The sequence below is a fragment of the Oreochromis niloticus genome, unplaced genomic scaffold (assembly GCF_001858045.2).
Source record: "Oreochromis niloticus isolate F11D_XX unplaced genomic scaffold, O_niloticus_UMD_NMBU tig00007310_pilon, whole genome shotgun sequence".
Lineage (NCBI taxonomy): Eukaryota > Metazoa > Chordata > Actinopteri > Cichliformes > Cichlidae > Oreochromis > Oreochromis niloticus.
Window position 1 is genome coordinate 151,579 of NW_020328478.1, and position 20,692 is coordinate 172,270.

General features: G+C 37.0%; 3 long non-coding RNA genes across 3 annotated transcripts; 1 reads left to right on the forward strand and 2 right to left on the reverse strand.

Moving 5' to 3' along the window:
• Nucleotides 1-6,894: 6,894 nt before the first annotated feature.
• On the forward strand, nucleotides 6,895-12,571 carry LOC112845414 (uncharacterized). The gene is made up of 2 exons (XR_003218220.1): nucleotides 6,895-7,033; nucleotides 12,242-12,571. It is a non-coding gene; the product is annotated as an uncharacterized LOC112845414 (long non-coding RNA).
• LOC109200304 (uncharacterized) lies at nucleotides 10,634-12,079 on the reverse strand. The gene is made up of 3 exons (XR_003218218.1): nucleotides 11,984-12,079; nucleotides 11,707-11,819; nucleotides 10,634-11,278 (listed from the first exon to the last, which is right to left on the reverse strand). It is a non-coding gene; the product is annotated as an uncharacterized LOC109200304 (long non-coding RNA).
• A 7,117-nt stretch (nucleotides 12,572-19,688) lies between the features above and the next one.
• On the reverse strand, nucleotides 19,689-20,641 carry LOC112845413 (uncharacterized). Its single transcript, XR_003218219.1, has 3 exons — nucleotides 20,621-20,641; nucleotides 20,117-20,281; nucleotides 19,689-19,819 (listed from the first exon to the last, which is right to left on the reverse strand). It is a non-coding gene; the product is annotated as an uncharacterized LOC112845413 (long non-coding RNA).
• Nucleotides 20,642-20,692: the final 51 nt, after the last annotated feature.

Here is a 20,692-nt window from a genome sequence, read left to right on the forward strand (position 1 = left end):
ATTATTTCTTGCACATAAACTTTCTCCACAGCGCTCCATTAAGTGTTAAATAAGTATCCGGATCATGCATCTTTCATGTATGGATATGTGCTGGTTTTCTTCAAGACTGGTAACCAAAGATATCCCGCTCAGGTGCACCTTATGGATGTGTAACATGGTAGACTAATGTGCCTGTGTTAATTCAGCTCCATATTATTGTGTGAAGTTGCACTGGGTTGGGAGTGGTTGTGTGTGTGTGTGTGTGTGTGTGTGTGTCACATTTTTGCTGAGCCAGTGGCTGGAATGGGGTTGGACTAATTAGAGGCAGGTGTACTTGATTGCACTGATACACTGGTCTACTTATAGCCCACACTACAAACACTGCTGTGTCATTTTGTCTCTCTGTGCAGGCCAGGGCCTATTATATGCCACAGCCTAAAGGCAGCAGAGTTGCAGAGGCTGGAGTGACCACTGGCTATATGCTTGCAGGGTGGTGGGTCTCAGAGGACAACTGCTAACCCTGTTGAAGGCAACACGTGGAGTGCAACTGACAGTGTGGCATAGCTGGCTCTGGCCTTGGGACTGTGTGTTTTATTTGATTCATAAAGGGGACACTGGACTGTTTTATCTTTTATCTCTTGATTATTTGTCAATAAATTATCTTTTAGAATTTTATTGACTGTCATCTTTTTGCCCATGGCTGAGACGGTTGGTCAGACCAAGAATCTGTTTTTATTGGGTGTGTTACAACTTTTCTAAAGTTACATAATTAAAGTTGAAACAATTTCAATGTCAATTAACATACTCAATCGTTAAAGCAAAATATAATGTTTATCATTTTTAGTTTTTATTAAAATGAATGTATGTAGACAGACCCAGCACACACTGGAGAGATTATATCTCTCAGCAATCCTGGGAACACTTTGGCGTTCCCAGAACTGCATATGTCTAACATATGGTCTGGTGGCCTGTCTGGGGCTCTGGGTTAAAATTGGCCTCTTCCTTGATTATGCTTATCATGATTTTTGTTTGTTTGATCTTTTTCATGTGTTAATGATGCATTATCTTGAAAGGATACTTTCATTTCTGTTTATAGATTAGGTTCCACACAGAAACGGAAGAACTGAGGCAGCAAATGCAAAATAAAGTCTGTGCTTTCTGGGAGGCACTTCTATATGTGGAGCTGTATTTGAAATGGGTCTAGTTTGTTAACAGGAAATCCACCATTACATGGGCAGGAAATGCTATCAGACAAAGAAACAAGACACATAAGGGAAACTGAATTGCTGATAACATTACAGCTGCTACACATCATGCTAGTTTTCTCACAAGGAGAGAGGAACAGCCTCACTGACACAGTTATGTCTCTTACTGATATCCGCAATAAACAAAAATTTCAAATAAAACCCTTTTTTCCAGAATATACTGCTGCTGCCTTTACAAACTGAAAACTGAGAAACACTACATCATAATAGCAGCAGGCTTTGGACTTGCATACTGACAAATTCAAGATACAGCTGTTCATATTGCCAAGAAAACTCTCCTCATTTACTGGAGAAAAAGTAAATGTTCCCACTGTTTTCATAATTCCATAATTATACCTGATAATTTCTGAAACTCCTTGAGCTACCTATTCCCTATCTCCATTACTTTTCTTTAGAAACACATACATGCAAACATGTATGTCGTTTCTAATTTAAGTTATTATATTATACGTTATGTGTTTTCCAGGTGACAAAATACAGGAACTATGGGCTAAAAAAATCAAGTTCTAAACTCCATCTATATGATCCAATCAGTAACCTCAATTTGAGAATCGGAGTCTAATTAAAACATCTTCTTTTGTAATTCTTCTTCCTAAAGTTGGGCTGCAAGCAAGAACAGTTGCGTTTAATTAGTTAATAAAATTGGATAAACAAAAACTTCATGTAAAATAAACAAACACAAAGAGCAGAAGCTTTGAAAAAAAAGAACCCAAAAATCTTTAACTGATCCTCTTTGTTTTCATCACCCAGTGCACACACTTCAGGAGCTGCCACTGGTGTCATTTTACTTGGGCCAGCACAGCTCAGTGTCCCTGACGTTCTGACCAAGAAGCCCTAATGTAGCTACAGTGAAAATGCCACACACAAAAAACCCCAACAATAACAAAAAACCTTAACTTATTTAGTTTATGTACTAGAAATAATCACCTTCCTCCACAGCGCTCCATTAAGTGTTAAATAAGTATCCGGATCATGCATCTTTCATGTATGGATATGTGCTGGTTTTCTTCAAGACTGGTAACCAAAGATATCCCGCTCAGGTGCACCTTATGGATGTTCTAAAGTTACATAATTAAAGTTAAAACAATTTCAATGTCAATTAACATACTCAATCGTTAAAGCAAAATATAACATTTCTCATTTTTAATTTTTATTCAAATGAATGTATGTAGACAGACCCAGCACACACTAGATTATATGTCTCGGCTGGCCTGGGAACACTTTGGCGTTCCCAGAATTGGATATGTCTAACATATGGTCTTGGTGGCCTTTCTGGGGCTCTGGGTTAACATTGGCCTCTTCCTTGATTATGCTTATCATGATTTTTGTTTGTTTGATCTTTTTCATGTGCTAATGATGCATTATCTTGAAAGGATACTTTCATTTCTGTTTATAGATTAGTTTCCACACAGAAACGGAAGAACTGAGGCAGCAAATGCAAAGGAAAGTCTGTGCTTTCTGGAAGGCACTTCTATATGTGGAGCTGTAGTTGAAATGGGTCTAGTTTGTTAACAGGAAATCCACCATTACATGGGCAGGAAATGCTATCAGACAAAGAAACAAGACACATAATGTAAACAGATGCTGATAACATTACAGCTGCTACACATCATGCTAGTTTTCTCACAAGGAGAGAGGAACAGCCTCACTGACACAGTTATGTCTCTTACTGATATCCACAATAAACAAAAATTTCAAATAAAACACTTTTTTCCAGAATATACTGCTGCTGCCTTTACAAACTGAAAACTGAGACACACTACATCATAATAGCAGCAGGCTTTGGACAAAGAAAGACTAACAAAGGCTTTGGACTTTGTTTTGTTTTTGTTTGGGGTTTTTTTGCCTGTATTTAATTCCTTTACAACTGCAGTCTGGGAATTTAATCATATTATTATTTTGTTGTATGTCAGGGTTGTGCCAGATAGGTGTACGTTTGCATGGAATTAATGAAGACTGTCATTTTTAGAAACTCCCACCATGCTGTCAAAGAGCTGATGTTGATGCTTTTAAAGCGTTCGTTCAGTTTGATGTTTGAAGATGATAAATGGTAGATCTTAAATCTCTAGATTATTGCATAGTGCCTGTTCTAGATCTAGCCAGAGCTCATCTAAGAGGGTGTGTTTTAACCATTCTGAGATGAATTGTAGCCTATTGGCTAGGAAGTATTGTTGAAAGTTAGGTAGATTTAGTCTGTCTTTATCCTTGGTCCTTTGTAGCATTTTTAAGCTGATACGCAGGTGTTTATCTTTCTAAAGGAATTTAGAATTTAGATCTGAACCAGTCTGGTGATGGTTTACTCGGGATCATTGAAAATAAATAATTGATTCTTGGCAGGACCATCATTTTTATTGAAGCAACCCTTCCCACTGAGTGATATGGGTACAGATATCCATCTATCCAGATCGCCTTCTACTTTCTTTAGAAGTGGGATGTGGTTTAATTTAGTTAAATCTGCAAGCTTAGGAGAGACATTGGCTGACTATGGAAACAGGTGATCAGAAGAAAAGAGAAGGAAATAAAAGAAAAGGCTATGACATCATACTAAATCAGCCAATTGACATTGATAGTTTTAACAGGTACAAGAGAATATACAATACAAAAGAGTGTGAACGAAAAAAATAGTGTGATGGATTCTTATCTGGTGTGAAGTCAATAAAACTGGGAGTTTTTGTCACATAAAATACTATAAAAACACTAAATAAAGCAGATAAAAGAATTGAAAAAAGAAACAATAACACCATCATATTTTAAAGTTTTGTATCATGACTTTAGTAAGACTTTCAAAAAACCATCATAAATTAACTGTACATGATAGCACACTGTCTGTGAAGGTTCTCAGTCATCCAGGTCATCGTAGTCTAAGGAGCTTGGAAAGAAAAGCGTCTGGACTTCTTTGAGTTGCTTGAAGACGTTTCACCTCTCATCCAAGAAGCTTCTTCAGTTCTAAGGGTCAATGGTGGAGAGTCCCAGATTTAAAACCCAGTGGGAGTTTCCCCCCAAAGAGGGACAAACGGTCCTTCCCTTTGTCCCTCTTTGGGGGAAACTCCAAACAGTCCTTTGTAGGACCCTTTGTCCCTCTTTGGGGGGAAACTCCAAAGGGTCCTACAAAGGACCCTTTGTCCCTCTTTGGGGGGAAACTCCCACTGGGTTTAAATCTGGGACTCTCCACCATTGACCCTTAGAACTGAAGAAGCTTCTCGGATGAGAGGTGAAACGTCTTCAAGCAACTCAAAGAAGTCCAGACGCTTTTCTTTCCATGACAGCACACTGTTGAAAAGAAATAGTCATTGATGTGACCGTCTGCTTGGTATCATATTTATTAAAGTAATTAGGAGGAACTGTGTGATTGCGCAACAAGAATTTGTCACGCTACTCTTATCTGATTTTTTTTTCTGCCTGTGAACAGATAAGTGTGTTTAAAAACAAAGATAACAAAATGAAAATGTACAAAACATAGTACTATTGTATTGTGCACATTAAATTGTGCATCTGATGTCAGTGATATACAGTTTTAATTTAGTTTTTTAGTTTTAAGTTTTAACAGTTTTAATGTCTTTATTCACATTAAAGTGTTTCCACACATAAATCAACAACTGTCAGATTTAATATGATTACTAAAGAGACAAAAATCTGAGTTTAGTGTTTTGTGTTTGCGTTAGACCTGATATAACAAAGACAATGAAAAAGTGTGACATAAATTTTCTTGTCAAAGTTTATAAGTCAAGTGTACAGTTAGCTTTGATTTTGAGGCAGCACAGTATGAAAGAGAAGTTTTACAGATACAGAACATTTAATACCAGAGACAGACGCTGACTAACATGCTACAGTTCATCTTTATTATTTTCTAGTTGTGTTAGTGTTGCCATCACACTGCGTAGTTTCTCTTCATTGTCATTGATTTCTGCAGCTGTTGTCTCAAAGTACTTATTCATGTATTCTATGCTGGCTCCCAAGAAAGTCTTTGCGTCATCCATTAAATCCAACACTGGTCTAAGCAGTGATGTAGAAATCAACAATGGCTTCATAACTTCAGTCAAAGGATCCATGAGACGTCCAAAATCATAAAAGATAGCTGGAACGTAGGCTCTGTCTAAATTATTTTCAGCCTGGAAGACAAAATTAACCAAATTAATGTAACAAAATATACAAAAATATGTAGCTATGTGCAAAAAAACTTTAATAATGGGAAATTATGTTTGGTTTTAGTTGTTATAGCAATACATATTTTTCTGTTAGCACTCTGTCAATATCCATGTCCACAACATCGTTGACAGACTCACCTTCCTTCTTTCTATTAACTTTTGTAATTTTTCAACGTTTCCCTTCAGCTCCTCCTGCAAAACCAGAAAGAACGTCAACAAACATGCGTGTGAAACATGTAACTGTGACAAAGTGAGCATTTTAAAAGTAAAAAGGAAAGCTTAAACATTAATCGGACTGCCATGATTTAACGGTAAAGATGCTTAATTAAAAGTTACATTCTTTATTAAAACAACAACAAAAAAGAAAGTTAACAAACAGTTTACCAGTTCGTCCTTGTTTATCAGTGCACTTGAAAGATGGAGACCACACAGCAGGGTCAAAATCATAACTAAGCCTTTGGTAGTTGTGACACCACTCATGGTCGACTGTGCTGCTGCCATCAAAGTTTCTGAAACACATTAAAAGTATAAATAAAGATTTGTAAAGAAATGTACATAGAGAACTTTCTAAGTTTAAGTAGAGATGTTGCATGAAAATCTCCCTGCAATATTTTTTCATGGTACAATGTTGCTGTTCTTACCTGCCGGTGACAAAAGAACTGATGAATGCTGACATGAAGGACTGACACACACAAACTCACACACAGAGTGGCCCCTCCTCTATGACACGGCTCAGCTGTGGGTGGGTCAAAGTACTTCTTTCATTTCAATTCCAAAAAGTCCCGTTCTGCTGTGGGTTCATAGGTTCATACTAGCTGTCTGTCATCCTGGTAACAGGGTAAGGCTGGTCACTGTGAAACCTCAAACACCTAGTTAAAAATGTAATAAAGTAAAAATTTGTCAAATACAGACAGCTTTTATTTCATTACATAGTCACACGTAAATGGTTTAAAGCAGCTCCACATTTTTAACATTTGTATCTGTGAGTGTATGTTCAGACATTCAGACTGCAGACATTACAGCATGTCTTGATATGCAAAGATCTGTCTTAAAAAGATTGTTGCACATACTTCATATCATTTTAAGTAAAAACATCTTCAGCAAATACAGTTTGAATGCTCACTGATACTAATGAGCATTGAGAATCAGAGTAACATGAAGATCAACAACTGCTTTTCACAGGGACAGTATCAGATATAAGGATAAGGATAACTCTTCACACAGTTATAATTTGTACAACAGTACAGCGAAATTGGAAACTGTCCCACGTCGGCACTAAGCAACTAAACACAACACAACACAGGAGAGTATATATTGGATTTTTAAAAAGTGAGAAATGGTATGAACACAAAAGGTATGACTTAATAAATTAAAGAGTGAATATTTATTGCACATTATCTCCCTCCCAAAAGAGTCCAGGGAGGTAGCCAATCAGGTCATCTGTTAGCATTGATTAGGGTTATTGCCCTGTTGAAAAATCTGTCCTTGAATCTGTTTGTCTGCGACATCAGCAGCCTGAATCTCCTGCCAGGCTACAGCAGCTTAAACACCCGGTGTCCTGGGTGTGAGAAATCCTGTAGAACAGCGGTCCCCGACCCCCGGGCCGGTCCGTGAGTTGTTTGGTACCGGGCCACGAGAGTTGAGGTTTGTGAAATTTATGGTTTTCAGGGTTTTAATCGTTTTTTATCGTTATTTTTTAATCATTAACTCAGTTTCCCTGGGTTTTTTTCTGTGTGTTATAAATAAATCTTGGGGGTTTTTTGGGAGGGGGGGTTGGTACTGTGAAAATATTGCTGGACATAAACCAGGCCGGTGGCACAAAAAAGGTTGGGCTGCTGTAGGATGCTGCGTGCCCTATTGGGACAGCGAGACCTGTACAGGTCCTTCTGCAAATTTGTAAAATAAGAAAATTATGCATCAGATTTAAGGTCATTTCAGGGACTACATTCAGAACTCATTTTCCTTCTTATCTTTCCTTTCCTTCTTCCTTCCTTCTTCTTATGGGCAAATATGAATTTAAACTTCTAATATATAATTCTGGTGGTGACACATTCAAATAACTTGTATTTACAGACAGTTGTTTGAACGGATGCTCTCTGAATCTGCAGTTGTTTGGAAATTGGTCCAAGAGAGTTTCCCAACTTGTGTAAATTTATATCATTACTACTTTTTGTGTTTGGTTTTCAGATGCTTAAAATTATTCTTGAATGGCACGTATACACGAATATACACCTAATATACACCTAAGTGTGCTCCTGTTGTCACAAAAACTCATCATAATGTAATGAGTTGTAGATATTTACTTTGTGCCATAAGTGTTCTGTAAGAACTTTTTTTTTTAAAATTAAAATAAATCTTTTTTTAAAAAACTTGTGTAAATCTAAAATTCTCCTTCTTACATCCTTACTCGGTTTCTAGGACTCATAAGATTGTTATAAGTATTGTCCAATCCAAATACTGTTGTCAAACAAACATTCTTTATGCCAGCAAGGAGAAACTACTACAAGAGCTCAATCATGATCATTAACAATAAATTATAAGACCTTGACTTTGTCAAGTCAAACCCCATCACAGCGTAATGGAATCTCAGCAGTGATTAGAATTTGGACAGGAACCCCCAGATGAAGGTGGAGGTTTGGATGGACTCTGTGATGATGACATAGTGTACTAAAAATTCTTTTCTTGAATTAAAACTGGGTTGTTTCACTTAAATCCATGACCTTCAGGATTTTTAATGAAAAGTCATTGTTATTGTTATTGTATCTTTATTTCAGACATATACAACAAACCAATAGATACAAGTACACATGCTTGCATTTACATGTACAAATACATATGTAAATACACACATGTATGTGCTCAGACAAAACAACAACAAAAAAGAAGATAAATAAAATAGAGTCTAAATGACATGAAATTACAATTATTAAGTCTGAAATGGAGTAGGAAGAAGTATGTACATACTTACTAATCCCTATCCCATGCACAACATTCTGTTAAATCCCACTATTCATTGTTTAATTGCTTTAAGAGTCTTTGGATTTAATTTTCCCCTCAATTCATCCTCTGTACATTTCCTGGTAACATATTTTATCTGGCTTTGTACATATTTTTTTGCAGTTTTATATTTTATAGGATCCATAAACTTCAAAATTAATTTCAAGAACAAGTTCAAGAAAAGTTAGGAAGCAAAGAAAGACTGTCATCGTTTCCATTGTAAGTGGGCGGGGGAGGATGCTACAGTTTGTACAAGAAGCATCAGCTCTGATTTATTTTAACTTTAGGGCTTGATGAAGAAAGCGCAAGAGAAAATCTTCACATGATACAGTTACATACAAATTACATACAAATTACATACACATGTGTAATGTTTAAAAATATAATCGAACATTAATGAATTATTGGTCAATATCAGAAAAGCAAAAGACATTCTCTGTTTACTACAACATTGTGCCACATTAATTTAATAAAGTTACATATGAATAACTTCATGGAGGACAAGCTCCTTGTCGCACCCAGCTCTCTAGTTTTGCAGCAAACTCATCTTCTTGTTTATTATAGTTCTTAAATTCTTCATCATGTGATGTTAATGATTTCCTTCAGTGGTTTGGAATCAGGCAATAATCTCTTCACCATTTCAAGCCAATGAGCGTAGTTCTCCAACATTTCCTCAACACCTGATGTTGCTATTCTGTACATGAATTGTGCCTGAATGAGAAAAATAAAAGTTTTAGCAGAATCACCAAAACAGATCACTAATTATCAGATCAGTAAATGTATGCTGATGTTATTGGAGGTTTTTGTTACTGATGTAATGAATTAAACACTTTCTCAGTCAACGTGTGAGTAACATGGAGAGTGACTGACTCACCTTTAGCCTTTGTTCTTCTTTTATTCCTTTGTGCACGGTTTCCTTGAATAGTTTCTGAAAATGAAAGAAGCAGAGCATAGTGAGTGTGACAGCTGGTTGAAAACCACAGCAAAAGACGAAAATTCTAACAAGAACACATTATTTATGTAAAACTAATTAACAAAGGTAAAGAAAACATTAGCATTTACCAGTGGCTCCTTCTTATTCAGTGAACTTGAGAGATCAAACAGTTTTGTGATTGTTTCCTTTCTATATTTGTTTTCTGCCTGACGGGGGGAACAAAAAAGGCACATTTAAATTTACTAGATTATTGTGCATCATGTACACTGCAGTTACTATACTTTCAGTTGATCACTATAGACAGTCCAATATAAAATGCACTCATTAAGTAAAAACACACAGCAGATTTTAAAAACTAATTTGGAGCCTGAGTGACCCACCTTCCATCTTTCTGTTTCTTTTATCGCTATCTTCATGTACTCAAGCATCTATACTCCATTGCAAATAAAGAAAAAAAATAACAGCAGTTAATGAGCTTGTAACTGTACATGTACACAGAAGTCTGTAATGGTTGTATCATAAAAGGGAATTCAGCAAGAATGAATTCACCAGTTGTTCTTCGGTATACAGGGAAGTTGAGACTGAAATGAGACACAGCAGAGAGAAGATGAGAAATAAGCCTCTGGCACTAGCTGGTCCCCTGGTTCTGGAAAAATCTGCTGCTGCCATCGCTTGTAAAAGTGGAACAAGTGCTCAACTTGAGAAAAAGTTGATAAAACAAAGAAATTTGGAACAATAGATTGTTAAAAATGTAATATATATATATATTTACCTGCTGTATGAATCTAGGAAAAGCTGCTGTACCGTACAGGCAAAGACTGAAAACATAATGAGATAACATGCTGCAAATGCTTTATATACGATGTGACTTAACTCAGCCCACGTCTCACGTGTGAGCAGTCCTTTCACTTTTGTTTTCAACAAAGCTTTTGTCTTTGTCTCGTCTGCTTTATAGGAATAGAAGCCCATCAGTTATTGTTAGAACATACCAGGACAAAATACGTTTTTCCACTGAGCTTTTAGGATGACACTTCATAATACTAATCATAAGTGGATTGTGAAATGTTTTATATATTTTTATTAGTGTTTAATAAGTACTAGAAAAGTTTGGATTATATTTACTTATTTGAGTCATTTCCTTTAATTCAAAAATAAAAATCAGTGTAACTCTTAACTTGCTATACTAGTTACATACTTTTAATTATTTCAGTTTTGGGGAAGAAATAAAGTAATATATACTATGTTTTTATAAAGCATAGAAGATGTAGAAAGAGTAAAAAAGAGTAAAAAAAAAGAAAAGCACACACAGAGCAGTCAGTGTGATATAATTTATTTAATATAGGACAAGTATTCAGGGCTAGCCTTCATTGTTGTTGTTGAGTATTCAAAGTTAAATAGAAGATCTATATTAACCAAAAAGACACAAATAAAAGGGAACACATTAAGATAACAATATGTGAACACAAGTTTCTTTTTTGTTTTTTATCAAAAGTTAGTAGAAACTACTTTTTTCTAAGTTTGAGTTTAATAACACCACGATTATCAGTCTATTATGCAAAATGCAATAAAAGCTGCTTCCCAGTGAGAACAGCATAAACAACATGCAGCTGTCATTTCTCTTACAGAAAACCATCATATTTAATGATGAGATTTATCATTATTTTATGATTTATTTTGTATTATTATTTATTATATAGAAACTTTTAAAGTTTATTCGGTTGAGTTTTAGGATGATTTTCATGTTTTCCTCTTTTATTTCCCCATTTTCACCATTTTTCTTCTTCCTCTCTGTCTGATGGGATGATGGTTCTCTTGTAGAAGCGTCTGAAACTATTTACTACGTCCATCATTGCAGGAAAATCCTCAAAAACTGACGATGTCCGTATTAGTTCTTCCAAAGATTGAAGAAACTGTAGTTTTTCATCAAGTTCACTTGCTTCTTTCTTCTTGTATTCTGCCTGAAGAAGAAAATAACATTTATTTTTAGCAAAAGTCAAATTTACTTCTACAGTCAGAGTGAGTTGCAGTTCTCTTAGTGTGCACGGATATGACTCATATGCAGCAGTTTTTTCCTGCATGACCAAATTTTACTGATAACATGCAATCAACATGAAACTGACTGACCCGCCTTCCTTCTGGCTGCTTTTGCTTTTTCTGATTTTCTAAATTGTTCTAAGAAACTTTTCAGAATTTTTTGAAATGTGCAAAACCAGGATGCGTCAGATGGTTAAGCACTACATATTAACAACTCTGCATAGAGAGAAAAACACCCAAACTGTGATACGCTTATAATGACTTACATAGTGTCTGTAGTTTTAATTTGCAAATAAATGTTTCATAGAAGTACCTTCAGCAACAATTAATTCAGCAGTGACTTTGTTCTTACTTTCGTCAGTGAATTTGTGACATAAACCAGGGACAGCAGAAAGATGAGGATTAAAACGTTGGTGTTTCTGACACCAGCCAGTCCTCTGCTCCTGAACGCTGCTGCTGCCATCACTGTTGAAATAAAAACAGCCTTTGAGCTTAAGAGAAAATGAAAGAAAAGAAAAGAAATGAATAAATAAAGAATCAAATCTATGTTTCCTCTTGTTATGTTAATAAAATATTTTTTTTAAATCTTAGGTATAAACCATCCTATGGTGCAGTTTTGCTGATCTTACCTGCCTGGTGAAGGGACAAACAGCTGTTTCACAGACTGAAAACACAAGGGAATCACACGCTACAAATACTTAATGTTCTCCTGATGTGAGCGGCTCTTTCACTTTATCTCACAGTAGTGATATGATCTATGTGGCGGGGGTGTGGTCTCCGGCCTGCTGCAGCGGAGGGGTGTTACAGTGAGCTCTCGGGGTGGTGTGGCTGAGAGGGCGGGTGGGACTGCTTAAGGTGATCATCTTCTTCTCTGTATTTTTCAATAGTGATGACGGGGACGGAGATGGGAAGGAGGACGGAGACAGGAAGAACGTTCCGGCCGGAACGTCAGAACACAGTTGCTTTTATATACCAAGTTTATATGCTGTTTATTTAGCATTTAACCTTCTGTTAGTTTGAGCCAGCCCGCCGATATCATCCAATTAGTAAGGTGGGCAGTAGTGTCGGATGAGCGGCAAGCTTCTTCTATACTCTGGGACAATTTGGCAGCAACCCAGGTACCAAGACAGTTATAGAATTTACATTTTTGACAGTGAGCAAACACTGGACAACAATCAGCCAGCTGTTTACTTTCTTGTAAAGAAACTCACTATAAACAGGAAGAAAAGAGGAAAATACAATTATTGATTACATTGCAAGTGTTACAGCTTGGAGCATGAGAAACTGTTGTCTTTCTTGTTTCACTCTGATGTCCCATGAAAATGCTTTTTGATATGACATTTATAAGAACAGGGCTTTGTAAATTTGGTGTTTCATGGCCGTTGTAACACCCAGTGACACGTTAGACATGCATTTCGGGCCTATGACAGATCCAAACTGTACAAACATGTGAGTCACATCAAACTCCAAGCAAGTCTTTGTACTTAATATTGAGAGCAAACGAATTTAATAACTATTGACGTTTTGAGTTTCACACCATGCACAGTTTATTTTTATCTAATGAACAGTATTGTAAACATGTACATTAAACATATTTAACAAACATGATTTCTTGTTTTCTTTCTCATTATGTTTCTAAAACTAAAGTAAAAGTTAATTTATTCCTGTGTAAATAAATCTGTAAACAGCGACTATAGGACGGGTCCCTTCATGGTTTTGTGATGAATGTTAAATCTTTTCACCACAATACAAAGTAAGAAGTGAAGCCTAGTTTTTTTTTTTGTACTTTAAAGGTCTGTGAACTAAAATATAAAAATTACACAAACTATAAAGTAAATTTTCAGTGTAATTTTAAATTCAGCTCTAGTTTTTGTTTCATAATTAATTCTAAATTCTAACATGTTACATTTCATTCTAACAGACTTACGTAATTTGTCTCATTTTAAGGAGATTATTACTTTCTTTAATATTTTATTTTATATGCTGATTGTTTTTTTGTTTGTTTCACATCTGTTGTCAGTTTTTTATGTTACCACAACTGAAATTATTTCTTCTTCTCCACCTGTTTATTCAGCTCAGGATTTTCTTTCCGCTTCTTGACTTTATCAACTTTCGAATATCAACTCCTTCATAGTTTTCTTAAATTGGAAATATTTCTCAGTCACCTTACAGTCATGGGATCTCAGGCAACAGGCACATTATATAAGTACTACTTCTATTCTTCTGAAAGTATTCATGAAGACAAAAAAAGATCTATTCATCTATTTGGATTTGTCTTTTTAAATTAAATATTTCTGTTCTAATAGTTTTGTGGATACAAAATAATATGACAGGACTTGAAGGAAAGTAACACATTTACTCTCATTTGGGGTGACTGAGGATGGATCAGATGAGTTTGCCACCTACCTTGTGTCCTCATACCTGGTGGTAATGGACAGCATGTTGCCTTATCAGCACTGGGGTCTTTTGTTTGATGGTTCCACAGTGCCTCCCTCTGGCCGTGATGAAGTATCACACCCCTCTGCTCTTTCTATTACAGGGAATGTCTAGAAAGCACAAACCTTTAATAATCACAGCTGAGATCATAAACTGTAGTTATCCTTCCTTCCTTTCCTTCTTCCTTCCTCTTAAGCACTTAAGGGTTGCTGGAGATGGCTTGAAGACTATCCCAGCTGTCACAAGGTAAAACTCAGGGTACACACTTTACAGTTCACCACTCATGATCACATTCCCAATAGATGATTGTAATTCCCAAAAGAATCACCAATTAACCTAAAAAAGCAAGTTGTTGGACTGTGAGAGGGAGCCGGAGCACCCTCAGAGAACACAACATGCAAACAGCAGCCAGCAGATTCACATGCACGACCTTCTTGCTGTGAGGCAACAGTACCAACCACTGCACCACCGTGCTGACCTTAGAGCGCAGTTGTATGGTGGAAAATGTTACTGTGGATGCTTTAGATTATATTACATACAGAAAAAGTACTGGTTTATTATTTTAGTGGGCAAGAGTCAAGATTGGATCTAAAGGATGTAAATGGACAAGCACAGTGCATTTCTACTCAGTCTGAACACTCGACACAGCCTCATTCACCCAACTGCACACACATGATTAGGGGAAACTCAGCATTCAGTATCTTCTTTTTTTCATCAAAAGACTTTCTCTGTATCTCTGCTCTGTTTGTTTTTGACTTGAAACACTAAATAAAAGTTTTACTACACATCTGTCTCTATTGTTTAATCAGCAGCTGTAATACTAAACTGTCCACATTTAGTAGATTTAGAGATATTTATTTCACCACTTTGAGTTAATGATACTTTATAAACTTATTCTGCTGTTTAACAAAAACAGTATCATCATGTTTAAAGCACTTTTAAATCTGACAGCAGCACTCAGTTCTCCTGCACATGTGTGATCTTGGAGTGAACTGAAGGTTCAGATGCATCTCTCAGGTCCTGTGTGGAGACTTTGCTGGACTTTGTCTGTCTGTTAAAGATGTGATTTACAGATGCTATTCAGCTGGTGTAGATAGTGGGGGTTTAGGTCTGAAACATCTTCTTTTGTCCTCCATTCATCCAGTTTCATGAGATACATTTTTGGTACAAGGACTGGACTGAAAAAAGACTGAAAAGAGAAACTTTGAAAGAATTTTAGAAAGCCTGGAGGAAACGCAGTGCTTGTTTAATCAAATGTAATAATACACATTGTTTAAATGTCCCAAAGGAAAGAGATCTCTCTGTGAACCTTTAATTCGTCACCCTCTTGTGGCAGCAGCTGGCTACTGTTACTTGCACATGTGCATTGTGGTTTTTTATTACGTTATAATTTAATACAAAACCCTTTAATTAAATTAGTGAGTTGAAGTAATATATGAAACATTAGTGTTAGGTAAGTCCCAGAGTTCAGTTTATTGGACATTAGCTACATTTAATAAGAAGATATGAGATCCAAATATAAGCTTATGTCAACACATGTTCATTTTGATGAAGTTTACTGAACAAATTTGAATCATCACAACAACCAAAATGTTAGCAACACATCATAAAGTTTATTATTCTAACTATGGTAATCATGTTGTTGTACACTGTTGTGATAATTTGTCCAAGTGAAAAATCCCAGAAATGTCATGTGACAACCTCTTTGGCTTCCATAATCGTGACATCACGCCCATTTAGAATCTTACCACCACTTTGATCCTCTGATCCTTTGATCCTTAAACCCATAAATAGGGGTGAGAAGCAGCAACTTTTAGTCCGTTATTTGCAGCATTTATGTTCGCAGCCTTCGATTGTTCATGACACAGATTTAGAGTCTTACCACCAACGTGATCATTTGATCCTAAAACCGACAAATAACGGTGAAAAACAACGACTTTTAGTCCATTACTGGCAGCATTTCTGTTTGCAGCCCTCAACTGTTCACCATTTAGAAACATTTGGATCCTGACTACAGACTCCAACATGTCTCAAGGCGAAGAACCAAAAAGTCAAGAAGTTGACCCCGGCGCTCTTCCCTGGGATGAACCAGAAGACCCTTACCTCTCCTCTCTTCCTTGGGATGAACAAGTTGAATTAGAGGAGAAGCGCTTGGCAGAAATGGAGAAGGAAAATCTTCTTAACAGAGAGAAGATTGTCTTATTGATGGAGGAAAATGAGAGACAGAGCGCTCAATTAAAAAAAATGTCCTACCTGCTCCAAGAAAAGGAGAGTATTATTGAGGAAAAACAGTGGGATATCAAAGACATGGAGGAAAGGAACCAAGAGCTCCAAGGAAAGCTGGATGAAGCTCTAGAAAAAATTAAAGAAATCCTCCAAGAGAAGAAACAACAGGACATGAGAGAAAGACAGATGCACGATCAACTCGAAAAGATGGAGATCAAATACAGAGTGGTAAAAGCAAGGGATGATAAAAATCAGGAAACAAATAAAGAGGTTCTTCAAGAGAAAAGGCAGCAGCAGATCAAACAAAAGCGAATGGGCCGCGAGCTTAAGAACATCAAGAAACAAAATGACGAGCTGCAAGTAAAGCTTGATGAAGCTCTGCAAATAAATGAAGCAATCCTCGAAGAGAAAAACCAACAGGACATAAAGCAGCGAGACATGGAGAGCCAACTCCAACACATGGAGGGAAAAGACAGGATGCTGCAGGCAAGGCTTGAAAAAACAATGCACAAATATGACGAGTTGCTGCAAGAGAAAAAGCAACAGGAGATGAAACAAAAGAATTAGATTGCAAGCTTCAGAACATGGAGAAAACAATGAAGGCTTGCGAGTAAAGCTCGATGAAGCTTTACAAAAAAATACAGAAATCCTTGAAGTGAAAGAACAACTGGTCATAAACCAGGGAGAAATGCAGTGCCAGCTCCAAGGCATGGAAGGAAAATACAGAGCACTGCAGGCAATACATTATGAAACACGGAACAAATATGAAGAGCTGTGTCAAGAGAAAGAACAACAGGACATAAAGCAGAACGAAGAAAAACTTCTTCTTGTCCAGGACTTTGAGAAGACAAAGCAAAAACTGCAAGAACTTGGCAACAAAATTAAGCACACAACAGCTGAACTGGAAGGAGAAAAGGAGAAAGTGCAAAAACAGGAGGCAACAGCTAAAGAACTAAAAGAAAGGCTCAAAGAAGAACAAGCCAAATTAGAAGAAGTGGAAAAAACATGCAGGAGACTTGAGAAGCAAAATACAGAAACAGTGGACGAGTTGAGATCCCTCATACTAGAGAAGAAAGTGCTTGTGGAAAAGCAACTCAAGAAGAAGAAAAAGTGCTTCCGCTTCTTCCTCCGCAGGGCCACTCCTGCCTCATCTTCCTCCACCTCTGTTCCAGCTTAATTTTCCCTTCTCCTCTCCCTCCTCTCTCTCCCCAATAATTTCATAATAAAGACAATTGGCTCCTAACACCTGTCCCATCTCCCTCCCCCCTCTCTCTCTTTTCACCCTCACCCCCCAACCAGTCCCGACAGTTGACTGCCCCTCTAGAGCTGGTTCTGTCATAGGTTTCTTCCTTTAAAGGGAGTTTTTCCTATCCACTGTCGCCTAGTGCTTGCTCAGAGGGGATTGTTGGGGTTTTCTCTCCTCTATCTCTTTCCTCCTTTCTACCCCTTTCCTTGACACCCCCCCCCCGCCTTCTATTTCCTCAATAATTTAATAATAAACACAATTGGCTGCATTTTAAATGTGTCTGATCAGTGTCTTCATTCAAGAATGAATTGTCTTTGTCACAGAGTCATGTGTATTTTGTCTTTTCCTCGGGCTGGTGATCCTCGCGGTCGTTCAGCCCAGGAGTCCAGATTATTCGTGTTTTAATCACATTTAGTGTTACATTTTAGATCACCACAATAGGATATCCACAATTTAGGATTCAGGCATTTGTTTTAGTTCGATATTGTAATCATTCTGTGATTGAGTAGTTTACAGAACCAGCAGTTAGCAGCAATAACTTCAAATCAATGACATTTGCAAGCATTCCTTTATACACAGCATTTCAGTCAGGTTGAGGTCTGGACTTCCATGCTGTAGATTTGCTGCTGTGCTTGGGGTCATTATCCTGTTGCATGGCCTAATTTAGAAGAAGCTTTATCTGTCGGACAGACAGCCTCACCTTTGACTCTAAAAAACTTTGGCATACAGAGGAGTTCGTTGACTGCAAGGTGCTTATTGCTTGTGTCTGCAGAAGAAGCTCAAATCACCACACTTGAACCAGCATATTTGACAGTGGGTTTGAGATGTTTAAGTGTTTGAGTGTCTGAAATACTGACATGTGAACGCCAGAATATAATGGTGAGATTTTAATGCTGGTTAGATTGCATACAGACTGCACATTATAAGGTTTTACAATTTTGCATCTGTGACCATTCAAACACCAGACAGTACTGAATGTTTCTTCTTTCTTTGTGCAACTTTACAATCATAATGTCCATTTTTGGGTTTTGGGGTTTTTTTAGGGAAAGAAGGGAAGTTTGATTTTTAATGATCAGTATCAGTGATTAATCTCTACAGTGACACAAATAAACTTGAATTATAACCATAATCCTGATTATCAGTCAATACAAAACACATTCAGAAGTCATGTTTTCACAGATTTATTTTGATATTACATCATATTTTTAAGAGGAACATTCATTAGGCTTAAACAAAATCATACAAAAGAATTGTAACGCTTGCATATTGTTAACCTAGAAGCACTTTTAGTCTTTGTTAGGTTTATCTAAAAAGAATTTGGCAAACACCCTTTTTTGAATGTCATGCTCTTGCAGGCTGCAGTAACATTTGAGTTTTGTAAGTGCAAAGGTCCATTCAAACAGGTGGTGACATTACAATCCTTGGTTTATGTACATTTTGGAGCTTGTCAACATTCAGCATTTCCAAAAGCAGAATAAAAATTTGAAAAAAAAAAAAAATCAGTAAGCTTGAAGATATATTTACATGTACATTTATTTTCCTTCCTTTTGGTCACACAAATTCTGCCTCTGATGCTTCTGACTTCAGATGTTAGTAAAAAAAAATATTGTTAATTGGGCAAAACTGTTTTTTTTTTTAAACATATCAGGAGGTTTATTTTCCCTGACATCATCTAAACACAGGTCCTTTGCAATACTGATAAAGTTTCTCTGTACTTTGCCACATTATATTACAGCAGATCTAGAAGTTGTATCTAAATGGCGATTCTCCGTTAATGAATTTGTATAAGGTCAAGTCCTGAATATTTTACTAACTGTAACAACAAACCACTGCTTCCTACTGTATGCATTATAATCTACAGCATCTACAAAGACACCTTCCAACAAACAGCTACACTCTATGATCTCAGCTATGATAATTAAAGGTTTGTGCTTTCTAGACATTCCCTGTAATGGAAAGAGCAGAGGAGTGTGGTACTTCATCACGGCCAGAAGGAGGCACTGTGTAACCATCAAACAAAAGACCCCAGTGTTGATAAGGCAAGGTACTGTACGTTACCACAGGGTATGAGGATACAGGTAGGTGGCAAAATCATTCAATCCATCATCAGTCACCGCAAATCAGAATAAATTTGTTACGTTCATTCAGGTCCTGATGTATTTTTATAGCTGCATAAAACTACTGAGAGAAAGATATTAAACAATAAAAGATAAATCCAGATAGATTCAATTAAATGTCTCTTTTTTAACCCATCATGAACTTCAGTGGTATTTTTAAGAGAATAGTAGTAGTTATGAAAGGGTAGTACTTCAGAAAGTCTGAGGATCCATGAGTGCAAGGCCATTCAGAAATAGTCACGATACATCTTGACCCCGCTCTAATTTGTGAGTGAAAACTATGAAGGTGTGGATATTTGACAGTTTATAAGGTCCTTTCTCTTTGAACCTGCTTTGGTCGTCATCAAACTTGTAAATGTGGGAACCACCAAACAGCTGAGCCACAATGACAAACACCTCATTTTCGATGATAACAGATTTGCACCCCACAATGGACTGACCTAAAGGGCAGAGAAACACATGAATCGCGTGAGAATGAAACTGGGAGCATTCTGGGAGTGTTTGTTAGCCTAATGTGTGATTTAGACTTCCTAACTTACACTGTCACTGGAAACTCCCTTTAACCCTCCACCTAACCTTCCACGTAACCTGACATGCAGAGATGTAACTACACGTTGGGTCGACACAGCCTGCAAGGACTTAAATGGTTAGAAGGTTGCGCTGCAGGATCAAGAGGGGTTTCCAGTTATGTAGTAAGTTAGGACACATTTCCTGCAGAAGTCGAAATCAAACTTTACCTGTGATGTTATCATAAGTCCTGAAGTTCATTTCTATGTGGTCCCACTGGAAAATCATACAGCTCTCTGTGCTGGGAGCAGAAATGGCCACGTAGACATCATTCTTATTGCTGAATGTGTCAACAGACAACGATTCTGAGGCAACAGACTGATGAAGGATGAAATCTGTGGAAAGGCACATTGGGAAATGTATTTTTCACAATCCAACAAAGCCACGTTAAATGAATAACCTCTACACATCTTAGAATGACTCTGCTGAGTTCTCTCATCCTGATCTCAGCTGAGATTTATACAGAAAGTGGAAATCGTTAAGGTACTATTGGTCTACATTCTTCTTCTATGGTAGCAGCCTGGGCAAAGTAACACCCAAATTTAAACTTCTGCTTTCTGTTGGCACCAATGACTGTAGAAAACATATTGTATTTCACGGCTAAACTGGGAGAAAGACAGACTGCAAGAATTACACAGTACACTATTTGCCTATTTAACTATGTACAAACTCACAGCTCTATAAGGGAGTCAAGGTCAATGAAGAGGTCCCTGGGCAAGGCTTTAATGTTATTGTTTGCAAAAGAC